At 40.8% G+C, this 16,315-nt stretch overlaps 1 protein-coding gene across 8 annotated transcripts in view; it reads right to left on the bottom strand.

Annotated features, from left to right (window-relative positions):
• The window catches only part of MSI2 (musashi RNA binding protein 2), a 594,728-nt gene that overhangs the window by 39,618 nt on the left and 538,795 nt on the right, over positions 1 to 16,315 (bottom strand). The window lies entirely within an intron of this gene.

Below are 16,315 nucleotides of genomic sequence, written 5' to 3'. Positions count from 1 at the left end.
GATTCTACAAGAAAAATTCCAGTGCCACCTTTTAGAAAGACAGGAGTGAAACTATTGCAATGTGACACCTCCAGCCCTCAGCTTTCTCAAATCTTCCAAAATGATAGTATGGTCCACAAGATCAAAAGTCACCGAGATATCCAGGAGTATCAACAAAATCACTTCCCTTCTCTCTTTTCCAGCCTCTGTGCAAGAGAGCCAAATGTAAATGGAGACTGGAAATGACCCAGATAATTAATGTTCTCTCAGAGGCCATGGAACTGCAGGGCCTCTGCTTTTTCTACCTGCTAAGAGATGGATTGAGGAGCATAAACCAATAGTTGTCCAAAATGGTTTGCACTAGCAATAGTTTCTTAAAATGTTGCTTAAAAAGAGCCTCACCACTATCTGCCGCAGAAAAGTACTAATAATCTCAGAAATCACCGGCCAAATAGCCTTGAGGCTCTTACCTGCTAAGCCAAGGAGGAATCCATCAGGCAAGAAATGGGGCAAAGAGTTACAGGTACTATCCACATCCTCAAGGGCAAAACATGAAACTGTCCCCAAAAAGCTCAAGCACAACGTGCATTCCAGTGCTTTTATCTAAGATGCATAGCACAAACAATGGACAAATGGCTGAATGAAACGGGTATAATACTGATGCAGAGTCCAAGGCCATGTTATCCAATCAACAGCATACAATCAGAGAAAAACCTATTTCTTTAATTGCCATGGTATGTACATATGATTGGTATTATGGTTGTTCTTAACACTTAGAAATGACTATATAAAGCACCTGGGAAATCAAATTCAGACATTCGGCCCTTCATGTCTTACTCTGCCTTGTCTCCTTTCAAGGGGACAGGGGTTTTTTTTCCTGTTAAGGGTCACATTCTCCTTGAAATAATCTCTTTCACCATCTTCTATATCTCCCAAGAAGCAATATGCAGGGGACAGCCTCTTACCAGGAGTCTGAATCATTGTTTTGCAAGTAAGGGGACTCTGAAATTGATCCAAGGGCCACACCTAAGAGTTTTCTTGGCAAGGTTTTTCAGAAGTGGTTTGACCTTACCTTCCTAGGGCTGAAAGAGTGTGACTGGCCTAAGATCACCCAGATGTCTTTGTGACTAAGGTGGAATCAGAATTTGTTCTTGGCTTCTAGCCTGATGCCTTAACCACTACACCAAACTTGCTCTCTTTAAAGGATATAACTTTAATAAAAATAGTTCTCTATGTCTAACATTCATTTTTCTTCCTCTTCATCTCACTTTTCAAACCAGGACTGCTCATTTTGGACAAGACAGATGGCAGCACCTAAATAACTCCAGCCGACTTCAAAAATACTAAGCAGATTTAGTACTTAAATGGAGACAATCAGGGAACCCCAGCCGTGTTGGCTAAATTGGGAACGGCTTGATAAAGCTTCTGGAAGGTGGCAAGATCAAATCACTGATAGTATATATATATTGTTACCTAGAAAACAATATGGATGTGGCCATGTTGTCACCAAGAGTTGAGCCTGACTGAAAAGATTTTTTTTTTGATATCTAATTCTTTCAACTGCCGAGTCATATTACTATATTTTCTATTCCTCCTATTTCTTTATTTGCTTTGTATTATGAGCGGACAGTTTTATTAAGAGCCATCACTGATTTGTCCTGGTTTTGTTTGGCAGTGTGGCCCTTCCTTTTACTATGTCTTAATCTTCATTTATAGTACTGTACTTGCCTCAGTGGGTCCATTATGTAAAGAAGTATAGAGACGGTCTTGAAGAAAATATGTGGCAATTGTTGGAAAGACACGAACTCAGCTTGGAAAAAGCAAGAAGGTGTGAGAAACGCATGACTGTCACACCTTGACATGCTTTGATATAACGGAAAGGGACAGCGAAATACTTAGAAGCTTTCTAGACTCTGTTCTAACAGCCTGTATAAATAAAATGGAATTCCAGTAGTTCTCACGGTGTCTGTTTTCTGACCAGTGCATCTTTCCTCAAGTGGGTCTGTCTTTTAACTTTTCTAAGTCTTGCTTAAGATTTTGAACTCAGTCAAACTGACAACAGCTTCCCTAACAGAAGTTAGACAGCAAGCATTTTTGTTGCCTAAGTGTGTTCAAACAGCAAGGAGTATCTCTGGCAGAAACGTAAGTAGGCAAACGGTTCTGTGCAAAAGAGACAGCCCAAACCTTCCTTACAGGGAACAATTCTTAGCTTCTCTTCAAATTACTTCTGCAAAAACCTCAGGTTGCCTAGGTTCTTCCATTCCAAAGTCAATCATTTCCCTTTTTATTTTGCAAGATCTCACAAGCTTTGCCTTGAATTCTAAACAAAAGCACTGAGGAACTCTCAGGTTGGGGCCTACCGCTTACCTTTGACATCTAGCCTCTCTTTCTATTTTCAGTTACCTTTAAAAAAAACACTAAAAAACAACAACAAAGTAATGAGCCACCACAGAATAAGTCTTGCTATTTATTACAAGCCACAAAATAAACCATTTTACTTTTTCACTCCACATTTTACTGTTTCACTCCAAAGATGTCTATTCCTTTTTTTTTTTTAGCATTGCTGACCAGATTTGCATTAATTGTTTATCACAGCCTGGACAGGCCTTTTATTAATATTAATGAGGGACCGGGAAGAAAGAGCCCCTTTATTTTTAGCCTACTCTTAATTGCGTAGTAATTATTCATCTACAAAACAAATGAACCGAACTCCATTGCTATGGTAACGGAAATTCTGGCCTCCCACTGTAACACATTAACAGGCTATCATCCCTGTTATGTTTTAAATTGAGCCCCTTTGTACTACGATACTAGCAAAAATAGGCAACTTAAAATAAAGCAGAGACTTTGTTCAGCGTTATGTTAATTTCCAGTGCTCGTTGTTAGGGGACGGCTTTCCCTAGGCCTCTGGCGCATCACATTTTCTGTCTGTGGTTAGGTGCATAGAACCAAACACGCTCTTTTACAATATGAAATTCTGCATGCCGTTTTCATAAGTCAAGGAGGAGAATGATTTGGCACACTCTGAAAGAAAAACGGATTGATTTTAAAGTTTGTTTTCGTAGTTCTCCAAATGAAGCGCCGGGACAAGCTGGCCTTCTACAAGTGGCTGAGGGGATGTTAAAAGTCTTGTCTTATACAGGCGCTAGCAAAGTGAGCGTGATGAAAGCCGAAATGTTGCAATGAAAGTATGAATACCTTATCTAATGGCAATCAATTATAGGAGTGAAAACTCTCAATTAAAAAGGGCCCAGAAAAGACCAGCTCGTTAGGTTCTCTAAACTTAGAGTAGTTTCCAAACAAAAAACAACAACAACAACAAAGAACCAATTACCCACATAATCAAGTACTCAAGAACTACTGTAGTTGCTGTACTCTTGGATTAGAGCATGGGTCTTCAAACTCGGCCCTTTTATGACTCATGGACTTCAACTCCCAGAATTCCTCAGTCAGGCACACTGGCTGAGGAATTCTGGGAGTTGAAGTCCATGAGTCATAAAAGGGCCGAGTTTGAAGACCCCTGGATTAGAGGATAAGGGGTCTCTGAATAAGAGGCCGTTTGATGAAGTGATTAAGGCATCAGGCTAAGAAACTGGAGACTGCGCGAGTTCCAGTCTCGTTCAGGCATAAAACCAATTGGGTGACCTTGAACTAGTCACTCTCTCTCAGCCTTGGCAAGAAGGCAAAATCTTGCCAGGAAAACTGCCGGGATTTGTTAGTTGCCAGGAGTCAATACTGACTTTAAAAAATCCCAAAGAAACAAACAATCCCTTCTCTAAATATAAGGAGATAGGAAGAAAGAAGATTACACCATTCTCTTTTGAGATTTGCCGCGGGCTTTCGAAGAAATGCCTGGCCATCTACTTTAGGGAACAAAATGGACAGATGGGCTTTGGCCATCAGCTTTTTTTGGGGGGGGGGGAAGAAGGGGAAGAGGGCTACTAGAAGATGAGCATTTTTTTCCTCTCTCCTTCCAGCAGAAGATTTTACCCGTAGACCAGTCTCCTCTAGCCTAGCATTTTCCGGAAAGGTTATATTGCAAAACCACTGGAGACAATAAGATTGGGCTATAAAGACCCATAACTGCGCTGGTCGGAGTGATAGGTTTGGCAGTCTAACCTGAACAGGGACACAGGATCCAGGGGAGTGTTCTAGGCCACCAACCGGGGATAGGTGCTTTGATAGCTAGAATTAGAGGAAAGGGAACCAAGCGAAGTCTGCCACAAAGTGTCTGAAATAAAAATCCCAATAAAAATATTATCAATTAATTCACAGGCACAGTTCCACTATCTAGGAACCTTTGCCTCACAGCCACAGAAATACAAGTTCAAAGACACTTCAGAGATGGTTTTTATAGGGTTTTTGTTGATATTGTTGTTTGAAGTGAGGGGGGGGGTAGGGGGAGATGCCTTCCTTGAAATTGGCTCACTGCACTGAAAGGCCAAAAAAAAGTCTCAGAAGCAACGATCAGAAAACTAGTACATGATGGGGAGTCTCCCGAATCATTAGGTGAAAGAAAATCATAGCGGTGTAATAAAAAATAGTGAATAACAAAGGCTTCAATTAAAGCTCTAAAATTGTTCAGCTAGTGGAAAATTATTACGCCAGCGTAAGAAAATGGGAAAAAAAATAACCAGCTATCTTTTTTTAAAAAAAGTACCTAAAGCTCTGGGCTGGACTTTTGGGCGTATAAAGTATTTTTCAGTACAAAGAGCTACAACAGCTTCTTTGTGTGGTCCCAGGAACTTCCTCTGATAAACGATTGTTGAAAATTGCATTGTGGTTTTCTGCCCTTTTTAGGAAAGTTCTGCATAAAAAAAAATGTAAGTCCTAAAATGGGTTTGATATAGCATTAAAGACCGAAGAATTCAAAACTCCTTCCCCAAATTCCAGAAAAAAAAAAACAAACGACAACCCAAAGCCACTCTTTGTATCTTCAGTTTTCCCACTCTGGTCCCTAGGCTGTTTCTAAATGTTAAGGGCAGCTCTCAGGAGCCCGCCTTTGACGTTTTTAATCGGGATTGACATGTCATGAAAGACGCCATCCAAGACATTCACTCTAGCAAGACTGAAATGAAGAGGAGTAATTTTGACTGGATTAGTGACCCAAAGCAATGCTGTGGATGTACTGTATTTAGACTTCAGTTAGGCATTTGATAAAAGGAGACACAGCCTCCTTCTTAAACTGGAGTAATGTAGCATGAATAGTCCCAATACCAATAGACGTATAGTTGGATGAACAATTGTAGCCAATGCATGGTCTTTCAACGGGTCTATGTCCACATGGAGGGAGACAGGCAGTGGGCTACTTCAAGGTTCTATCCTGGGTCTAGTATCTTCAACATTTTTACAGTGACATATGAGGGAAGAGAAGGGATGCATACAATTTGTGGGTGATACAAAGCTGGAGCAGGGGAGCAGGTGTGCGGGGCGTCGTTGATTGTTAATATCCCAGAAGACAGGCTCAAGATTCAAAAGCATCTTGATAGATTTGAGCAATCTAACAATCCAATCCAACAAAATAGATAGAAAAATGTGGGTTAGATAGCATCACCACCAGATGGATTCGTAGCTGGCTGACAGGCCGTACTCAGTGTGTGGTCCTCAACGGAACCGCATCTACATGGAAGGAAGTGTGTAGTGGGGTGTCCCAGGTCTCTGTTCTGGGCCCAGTGCTCTTCAACATCTTCATTAACGATTTGGATGAGAGGATAGATGGGGAACTCATCAAATTTGCAGATGACACCAAGCTGGCAGGAATAGCCAATACTCCAGAAGATAGGCTTAAGATACAGGAGGATCTGGATAGACTCGAACACTGGGCGCTATTTAACAAAATGAAATTTAATTGTGAAAAAAGTAAGCTTCTACATTTAGGCAGGAAAAATCAAATGCACAGGTATAGTATAGGTGGTACCTTGCTCAATAGTAGTAACTGTGAGAGGGATCTCGGAGTCCTAGTGGACAATCACTTAAATATGAGCCAGCAGTGTGCTGCAGCTGCCAAAAAAGCCAACACAGTGGTAGGCTGCATTAACAGAGGGATAGAATCAAGATCACGTGAAGTACTAATACCACTTTACAATGCCTTGGTAAGGCCACACCTGGAATACTGCATCCAGTTTTAGTTACCACGATGTGAAAAAGATGTCGAGACTCTAGAAAGAGTACAGAGAAGAGCAACAAAGATGATTGGGGGACTGGAGGCTAAAACATATAGGGAACGGTTGCTGGAATTGGGTATGTGTAGTTTAATGAAGAGAAGAGTGAGGGGTGACATGATAGCAGTGTTCCGATATCTCAGGGGCTGCCACAAAGAAGAGGGAGTCAAGCTATTCTCCAAAGCACCTGAAAGCAGGACAAGAAGCAACGGATGGAAACTAGTCAAGGAGAGAAGCAACCTAGAACTAAGGAGAAACTTCCTGACAGTTAGAACAACTAACCAGTGGAACAACCTGCCTCCAGAAGTGGTGAATGCTCCAAAATTGGAAGTTTTTAAGAAGAGACTGGACAGCCATTTGTCTGAAATGGTATAGGTTTCCTGCCTTAGCAGGGGGTTGGACTAGATGACCTCCAAGGTCCCTTCCAACTTATTATTATTATTATTATTGTTGTTGTTGTTGTTGTTGTTGTTGTTGTTGTTGTTGAATGGTGAGAAATGTAAGGTTCTGCACGTTGGCAGGAAAATCCAGATAAACAGGTATAAGATGGGGTTCCTAGCTTAGTAGTTGTACTTACAAGAAGAATGCGGGTGTTTTGGTAAACCACAGATTACGCACAAGTCAGCAATGTGCCACAACTGCCAAAACATCCAATGCAGTTGGGTCTGTGTTAACGGAGATATAAGGGCAAGATCAAGGAAAGAGTCAGCATCACTTTATATTATACTGGTCAGACTGCACCTGAAATACTGACTGTCCAGTTCTGGTCACCACATTTTTTTTTAAAAAAGGACACTGAATAAGAGTGCAGATGGGCTCTGAGGCCAAACCTTACAAAGAGCAGTCAAGGCAATTGGGTATGTTTAGCCTAAAAAAGGAAAAGGTTACGGGAACACATGATAGCAATTTTCCAATATATGAAGGCATGTCACAAAGCACAGGATATGGGTTTACTCTTCAGAGTACCCAAAGTTAAGACAGGTAGAAAAGAATCAATGGGTGGAAGCTTTACAGAGGAAGATCCAAACTCAAAAGGGGGAAACTTCTTGACTGTGAGACCCATTAAGCAACGGAACAGCCTGCCTCTTGAAGTCATGGGTGCTCCATTATCGGAGGTTTTCAGTCATTTCACTTGGATGGTCTGAGAATTCCTGCCTTAGATAGGGAATTGGACGAGAAGTCTCCAAGGTCCCCTCTAAGTCTATGATTCTCCTGCATAATCTGATTAATCTCACTGCATCTCTACTTGCCTTGGGGTCTAAATGGTTTGAGGCAAATTAAGCATGGTTCTGAGATGAAATGCTACAGATAATGCCTGGGCTCGAAAGCATCTACAGGTAGCTTTAGTACCACTAGTACTGCAAAACCATTTCTATATATGAACTCCATCTAGTTTAACCAACTGCTATATTTGTTACCGCGACAGGAGTTATACAAGGATGTAGGGGACCACCGTATGCAGGGAAGCCAATTTAAATTAGCAATTTTTGGAATGACTAGTAAAAAACAGCTACCCATTTCCAAGGGGAAGATACAGGCAGACTCTTCAGCATTGCTCCATCGAGGGGGAAAAATGAGTTATGTGAACCAGCTTTTCCAGAGCTTATTAAGAACAAAGTAAAAACCATGTAGTGATTTTTGGTCTTTTTAGTCACAGGACTATTCAGAAAGATGTGAAGTGTGTGAAATGAGGCACCCTGCAAGTCAGAGCAGATTGCAGAGGAGGAGTGTTTGCCCATTGAGAATAATTCCACTGATTGAAATGGCTATTAAAAGTTAGTGACTACATCATTAAAGATTTACTTATGTCATATTTAAGTCTGCACTCCAGGGCTGGCCACTAATTACTATGCTGAAAATGATTTGTCAAGTGTCCTGGCTTCTGAATTAAAAACAAAAGTGATTAAAAAAAGCTAATGTTTTCCCCACCAACAGAATCTTCTGAAATATGTACAGCAGGGGTCAGAACTTGACTGCCACAATGGTGGACAATTATAAGTCACTGTGTGATAAAGTGGATGCTTTAAGGAAAAAGAAAGTGGTTTGCATGGCCAAAAAAGAAATTGTATAGCTGCCTATCACACAAGGTACTTGGAGATATTCAGTAATGGACTTTCCCAAATTACCATCGATCAGTGTAAGGCTCAAGAAGAAATTGTTATGATTTTAAGTTAGTTTTCCCATAGGCCTTCTTAAGGGAATCCAGAACCTAAAACCTCCTAGAGAATATGGCATCTGGCTAGCTTTTCCCTGTTATTTAAGATATTGTTTTTCTTCACTTAAGAGTTTTTCCCACAAGTGCAAGATCACATAAACCAAGTGTCATAGATGGTCTTCAGAGGCAATTCTACTGCCACCAAGGTTAATAACCTTGATCTCCTTGCACTGATTCAACCTTTTTTGAAGGCCAGTCAAGCTGGTAGGTAGCACCACACCTTGTCCGAACAAATCCCAAAATTGAATTAATGACAGTGCTTAAAACAAGTTGGCCAGGATGTCCCTGTATCCAGGCCCACAGCATAAGGAATCTCACTAATATAGATAATTCACTGTACAGTGTCTGCAGTTGAAGGAGTTGGTATAACCAAATGCTTCTTGATCAGTGTATATGTTGACAAAGACCTCTAGCTTAACCATGTAGGGTAGGGTAACTGGGCTGAGACCTGGAAGACCACATATCTGTGTAAGTCATGTCTTACTTAATCTGGGCCTCTCCAGATGGGGCAACACTACAACTTTTATCCAGCAGGCTGATAGACTCCAATTTGGAAAAGGCTGCTGTGTAATTCAGTTCTTGGGTAGTATCTTCCATCTATGTATTTCAGCAAATGTTTTAAACACCGCCATTGCTGTGACAATAGCTACCACTGGGTTGCAACCTACACTAAGGTTTTATGTACTGGCACTAACTAGATCAGGGGTGTCAAACTGCCGGCCCATGGGCCAGACATGTCATATGAAAGCCACGCCCACCCCATTGCTGGCAATGGCAAAACTGTCCCATGACATCATGAGTTTGACATGTCTCAGCTAGATAGTAAAGAAGAAAAAAGGTCCTAGGCTTCAAAATGACCCTTTGGGACTTCAAAGTTTAAGATTTAAAATACGCAACTTCAGTATTAAAGTGGACAAAAAAACCCAGATGACTGTCTCAATTTTATTCAAGAGTGTTAATGCAGATGGAAAATTAGAATTCAGCCCATATATTGTAGTGTCGTCTTTACAGTTACTGACCAGCTATTTGGACATTTTTTTATACAAAAAATAACAAAGCACAAAAGCAGACATATAGAAAGAACATTTCTAGGTGATTAACAGAAAAACTGCAAATAAAAGGGTTCAAACTATGAAAAAGTACAAACAGTTAAATACTAACAAATCCAAATACGTACAACTTATAAGACTACTTTGTGAATACATCTAACTATGGTGACTGTGACATGTAAAAGACAGATTTAAAAACATAAAACAGCATAGAAAAAAATAAGAAAATACCATGTATTTATGACATCTTAAAATTAGGAGTCTTTTCCTACATAAAGAAATGAATTTTGCAACTCTCCTGGAAATGGTAGAGTTCTGGTCTGACATTAAAAAGCAACTTAAATCATCCTAAATGCAGGTGTTATTCCTGCATAAGCAGTTATGAGGTCTATGTAGAGCTCAAGTTGCTTTACGAAATATATTGAAGGAGCGTGTATGCTAAGCTTGTAAGCCGCCCTGAGTCTTCGGAGAAGGGCGGGATATAAATGGAATTAAAATAAAAAAAATACTCTTATATTCTGCCACTGGGTCAGATTTCTTTGCAAATCTGCAAATGAGAATTGTTATACCTTCAAGTATTGTGGAGGGCAAGACATTAAAAGGAGCTACGGAAAGTGCTCTACAGTGGGATGGGATGGTTAACACTGCGTAGACAATTTATTTTCTATTTTGCCAGAAATGATTGCTTACATCACTGATCACAGCTCTACCTGCAGAGACTGACTGGCGGATTGTGGCTTTAGCTCTTGATAGCCACATAGCCAGAAGAGTTTGTCACATAAAGCTCCACTGGTATAGATCATTCTCTTTAAAAAGGATGGTTCTAGAAGGATCATGGTGGCCAGGGAAAAAGTAAAGCTTGAACCAGAAGTCAAGATGACAAATGCACACCCTAGATTCCAGTGGGATCACTCCTGTTTCTAAACAGAATGCTGTGTTTTGCATACACTCAACAGCCACATATCATCTGGGAAATATAATTTGGCTGTAAAAAGTTTGATAACAGCAAGTATATTCTTGTCTCTTTTACAGGTAGTCCTTGGGTTAGGATGGCCATTGGGACCAGGATAGCTGTCACTAAGTGTTATGGATGTAAAGTGCAACATCCACAGGAACACAACACTTAGTGTTAGCGATCCTGGCAACCCTGTTTGCCGCTGTAAGCCTAGTTCTAAGCAGTTTCTTAAGGAGGAAGAGATGGAAGTTCCCAGGCTAAGCTGGTTAGGGAGGTGTTGGTAGTGCAAGGAGGGTGATAGGCAGGCGCTAGGGAGTGCAAGTGGGCTGGTGGGGACAAGGGTGGGCGGGGGGGTAAGGCAGGGGGGTTGGGGAGCAAATTAAAACATTCCCTGATGGCTTTCCTGCTGACTTTGCTTTGCTGTGATGTCGTATTCATGAGTTGGGTGCCTGAGCACCTGGGTAGCAATCACATTACTTTATGGATTGGTTTAAGTCCCATTGTTCAGCACTGTCATAATTCTGAATGGTTGCTGAACAAGTGGTCGTATGTCAAGGACTACCTGTACTATGGAAGAAGCTCACTATGGCCTTATCATTATAGTTGGTCTTGTCAGAAACAGGTTTACATTTGCACCAGATTCCAGAGGGTTGGAATATTTATGCCAAAGGATGTGGAGGATGAAATCTGGTTTACAATATTTTGTTTAGGTGCCACTGATGTTTGCAGCAAGTCAAATGAAGGGGGATGAGAATACTGCCCCTCACTCTTTCTGAATAGGCATCAATAAATGTTGGACACTACTTCTGTAATTTTATTAGATTTCCTATGGCTACCCCATTGTGAAAGACTTTGGAAAGTAATTTTTGATCTATAGATGAATGAAGCAACTTTCATCAGAGTCCTTATCTAGGGATGGAATCAAAAAACTGATTAAATCAATAAAGAGAGTATATGTTCATGTATTTCTCTGCTGGGAACTGAAAGAGACCCTGTATATATGTTGGCCTCATATTCTAATGGGATAGACAAAAACATGAAGTTTTTCCAATGTCTTTCTGCCTACTGGGTCAAAACAAATATTTATAGAGCCAACCATTTTCTTTTCAACGTGAGATGGGATCCAAACTAATACAGCATTATGACGTCTAATATTTTTTTTTCTTTTGGCAATTGCTGTGATTATTAATGGTTCCCAAAGAGCAATATAGTTGAAAAACATCTTTTGTCAGATGGTACATTAGGTTTGAATTAGCCAGAATGGCTTGGGGTTAGACATCATGCATTTTCCAGTTAGTCAAATGCTAATGTTTAAAAAGCATTCTTCTAGGTAACTGCTTTGCACTGTACAAAAAACAAACAAAAAAAACCTGGCTGTAAGTTATTTCAACAAGTCCCTGCAAAGATACCCATCAGCATTCCGTGGACCCATACCAACTCATCTGCCATTTTTTTTAGGGGACAAAAACACTCCTGTAATTTACCAACAACAGAAGTGTTGACGGACAAGATTAATTATTTTTAAGTGCTGGGATAAGGCATATAAAAAGAATTGCAACTTCCCAGACTCTTTTCTTGCTTTGCTACTTTTGAGATACATTTCCCATCTAATGTCTTTGCCTTGGACAGAAAACAGCAGGTCCCGGTTTAGTTCACTGAGGGGCAAGTTAGATAATTGTGTGTCTGGTATATAAGATTTGTAACTGCATTCTATCGATAAGGGAACAGTAGAACTTCAGCTAAGAGACAAGAGTTTGTCATTTGGGGGCAAGAATAATTTCTAAACGAATATTTAAGGTGTACTTCTTTCAGCTCAGTGTACCAACCTGGACTCCAGACTGCACATGATCTGTGAAACAGATACACTAAAAATTGCCAGTGTCCCTTTGGGAAAGATGATGAACAAGATAGAAGGGGAACCATCACGTATGATGCCTCCACTCCGTAGGATGGGCTGACAAAAAAAGCCGCTGCCACGAAGCAAATGTAATGCGGCATTCAGGACCTGAATTACCATCTGCCAACCTTGCCCGCTCCTGCTCATTTGGAAAACAATTTTGAGAAGCTGAGTACGAAAAACTGGATGCAACGGGGGGGGGGGGGGGGAAGGAGAAGGAGGAGAAAAGGAAAGGACGAGGAGAAAAGGAAATGAACGAAAAGAAAAAAAGACGGTTTGCAGGCTCAGTGATGAAGATGGTGATACTTGTCTGGAAATTTCCTAATATTGGCGGCTCATGAAATGTTCGCCCATACAGTTAAGAGAGATTATTCTCCTAAAATTCATCCAAGTGGTAGAACTGAAGGGTAGGGGAATGAATATAGCTCGTGTCAAGTGCTGCGTTTGCAATGCAGTCCAATTTGTATTTTGGATCTAAAACCAATTCCCTTGTGCCTCAGTATAGCCTGACAGACAGTCTTTGTACATACACTTCATGGCTTAGATCTCCAATGGGCAGTCTTCCTGTTCTCCCAGCCTAGTTTAGGATTCCGAGCTCTAATCTAACATTGAAACAGGTTATGTTCTGGTGGAAGCCTGTACAATGCTTAAGGCAATGAAACTTGGCCTTGTACCCCAAGACACTTACCTGTAGGTAACTCCCACTGATCTAAGTGGGAACTACACACAAGGAAGTGCACGTATCATTAAAATGTTGACTCTTTTTTCCCCTTTTATAATCAAGAAACAAAGTATCGCTTTTACCATGGTCAATTAACTACTACCACCATCACAGCCCTGATGATTCTCAGAAGGATGTGTCAAGTTAAATTTGGTAGGACCAAGTTTAGGAAAATTAATGGACATTGTACTGTGGCTCCAAGGAATTTAGCAGAGTTCCTGTACAGAGTGGCCTATCCTTCTTCCAGTCAACCATGGCCCCACTTGGACTGCCGTGCTCTTTCTAGTTGACGATCACCTATAATATCAACTCAACAATGCATGTTCTACAACTACGTCTACTGCTACCAGTTACAACTACTACAAGGGCATGCATTTAGTTCAGTCCCACAGATACATGACACTCTAAGAACAGGCAAGGGGGGAGATGTGAGATGTTTTACGAACGACAAGTGTTTCAGTTTTATAAAGTAAGGAAAAGTAATAGAGAAAAACAAAAGAGAGAAAGTGTACTAAAGGAAAATAATAATAGAAAGACGTTTTTCAAGAGTTGGATATGAGTCGTTCCTTGAATCGTTTTATCTCAACAAGCAAAGGAAACATGCAACCAGCTGCTACTAACAAGAAGCTGGACACAGAGAGAGGATTAATAGGTGTGGACAAACCTTCCTGCTGAGCGTGCTCAGAAGAGCGTTTGAGAGGAGCGCACGTCCCAATGTAAGAGAGGCCGGAAAGAGTGCCTCAGAGATTTGCCCTCTCTCACAGCAGCCCCAACCAAGCAAGAGAGAAAACAACAAGAACATAACTGCTCACACTCACCATCGAGGTCATGTCATTAGATCTGTTACAGCCGGCAAGTATAAAGGACAGTACGGAACAGTGGAACTTAGGACCGAAGAACCCTTGGGGGGCGCTGGTCAAATAAAGGGAAGACCAAACTAGGACTTAATAGTAACTTCCATTTTTTAAAACAGCCTTCCCCAGCCTGCTGGCCTCCAGAATGACAGGACTGAAAAGCCAATGCATCTTGACAGGAGAAAACTGGTTAGGAGGGTTGTGTACCACAATAAATAGGGATCAGGTAAGTTAATTTGGGAACCCCTCCAGAGCCAGGTAGCATGATCTCTGGCCCGTTCATTTTCCAACAAGGAGAAAGAGAGAGGAAAAGCTCACAATGTCATCAAGACTTAAAATAGCTGTCACCAACCTGGGAATTCTGGGAGTTGAGGATCAACATATCTAGAGGGTCCTAGGCTGGAGAAGGCCATGTTAGAAGTATCTGACAATTTTTTTTCCCTGCCAAACGTTACCCCTCATAACAAATTCCAAATGAAATCATATGATTTGACTTTCCCTTTGAGCAACTGATACTGCTATAAAGGGGAATATAGGCATAGCCCAAACCAGATAATATGGGGAGATTCACTTTCTGGAATGGAGGAACGTGGACCACTTTTCTACCACACAATTTCCAATTAAAGTATGAAGTGGGGGTGTCACCTGGAATCCTGTAGATCCAAAGGCCTAAATTAGCCCAATGTGGATACAAGTTTCCATATGGGGCATTCATTCTACACACTGCCTTCACTACACGGAGGAGGAGATCATCATTTGCCCACTCCATGGACAATTGATAGTTAAACATCTGAACTGGGCCACAGAGGGAAAAACAAAACAGATTACAGATGCTGGAAATCTGCCAGAGGAAATAATCATCTTGATCCAACAATATCTTGACAATCAACAAAACTGCCTTTCCATACAAGTGACTTTAGAAAAATCTGTGTAAGTGTCATCTCTCATCAAGCTGAATGGAGAAGCCGCTTTTCATGTAATCTGTATCTTCTCAATATTGGAACAAAAATACCATACTGATAGTGAAATTGCTTCAGAGGTCATTGTTCTAAAATGCAGGTTTATGCCAATGTAACTCAGAACCTGGTTCATTCTAACCATGTCAAGAATAAGAATAGTATTAATTTTTGAAGCAGATACCAATATTTTAACACTGGTGTGGACACATTTGATATTTTGAGAGCAGACCTGGAACATTTAAGGAAATGGCAGCCACCGAGAGTTTCCGCATCTATAAAATTGTTGATGCAATGGGAATAAGTGATTGCAATACATATTAATTTACTGTAAGGCAAATGTGTGAGGTCTTCCCTTGCTTGTTTTTTTCCTCTTCTACCAGGATACTTTCAATTAATCCTGAATATTCTATAGCTGGGAAAGCAGGAATATTTTATCACAAACCATAAGGCTATATCCATTTATTATTTATATTTCTTAAAAACACCTTTGATAATCATAAAATCTGGACATTTCTGGGCACAGATGATTCTGGAGCTAGTATTTTGTATTTTCAGGAAATTTTTTTTTTAATTTTGTTTAAAGTTGAATTATATTTAAAACATTAAAAAGGTAGAATGGGCAGGGGACATGGAGGAAATGATAGGGTTACATTTTGTTTAAAGTGTAGTTTAAAATATTATAGTGCACTTACAGTAAGCTAGGTCACCATTCCTATTAGAATCAGGAAAACAGAGAGAAATCTCTATTTCTATCCAATCGCTGAAGGTAAGTAAGATTTCAGTGATAAAACTATCACAGAACATGACACCTCTGGGTGGAATGCTCAACCAGGCAGACCCCCAGCCAAATTTTATCAGATGGGAAGGCAACATGAAGAGTTAATTGTTTAGCTGTTGTGAGCTGCCCAGAGTTGTTGGGAACTGGGTGGCATAGAACATTTTATAAGCCAACCAACCTTGAATGAGTCCCTCTCTCAACATGTTTAGCCTAACCCATGCCCAAGGACTGTTGGGAGAAATGTTATCTTTATTCAGTTTAGACCAGCCAGGGATGTTAACTGGAAGTTGTTTTTTTGTTTTTTTTTTAAGTCAAGATAGTGGCCACAACTCCAACATTGAGGCTTTGCCCCTTTTTAAATGCATCAGAAAACGGAATGAGGTTTTGACCACATGGCTCTGGCTGCAATCTTGTTACCTGAACATTTGAACATTCCTCTAGGGCAGACATGTCAAACTTGCGACGTCACATCGGAGCTTTTTCCCCACTGCTGGCAATGGAGTGGGCGCGGTTTCTTCATGACGCATCCGGCCCACGGGCCGGCAGTTTGACACCCCTGCTCTAGGGCAATCTCTGAGATGTCAATCCTGCCTTTCTTCTCAAAGTGGCTAACGTCTGTCTCTAGCTATTGTTAAAAACACCTAATCAATTCTAAAACAAATTAACAAATGTCTGCTAAAGGAGGGTTGTCTTTACTGTTCTCTTCCAAACGCTGTGGGAACTGAGGAGAAACTCAGCTGCAAAATC

The sequence above is a fragment of the Vipera ursinii genome (assembly GCF_947247035.1).
Source record: "Vipera ursinii genome assembly, chromosome: 1".
NCBI lineage: Eukaryota > Metazoa > Chordata > Lepidosauria > Squamata > Viperidae > Vipera > Vipera ursinii.
This window is presented reverse-complemented; position numbering and strand designations above follow the sequence as displayed.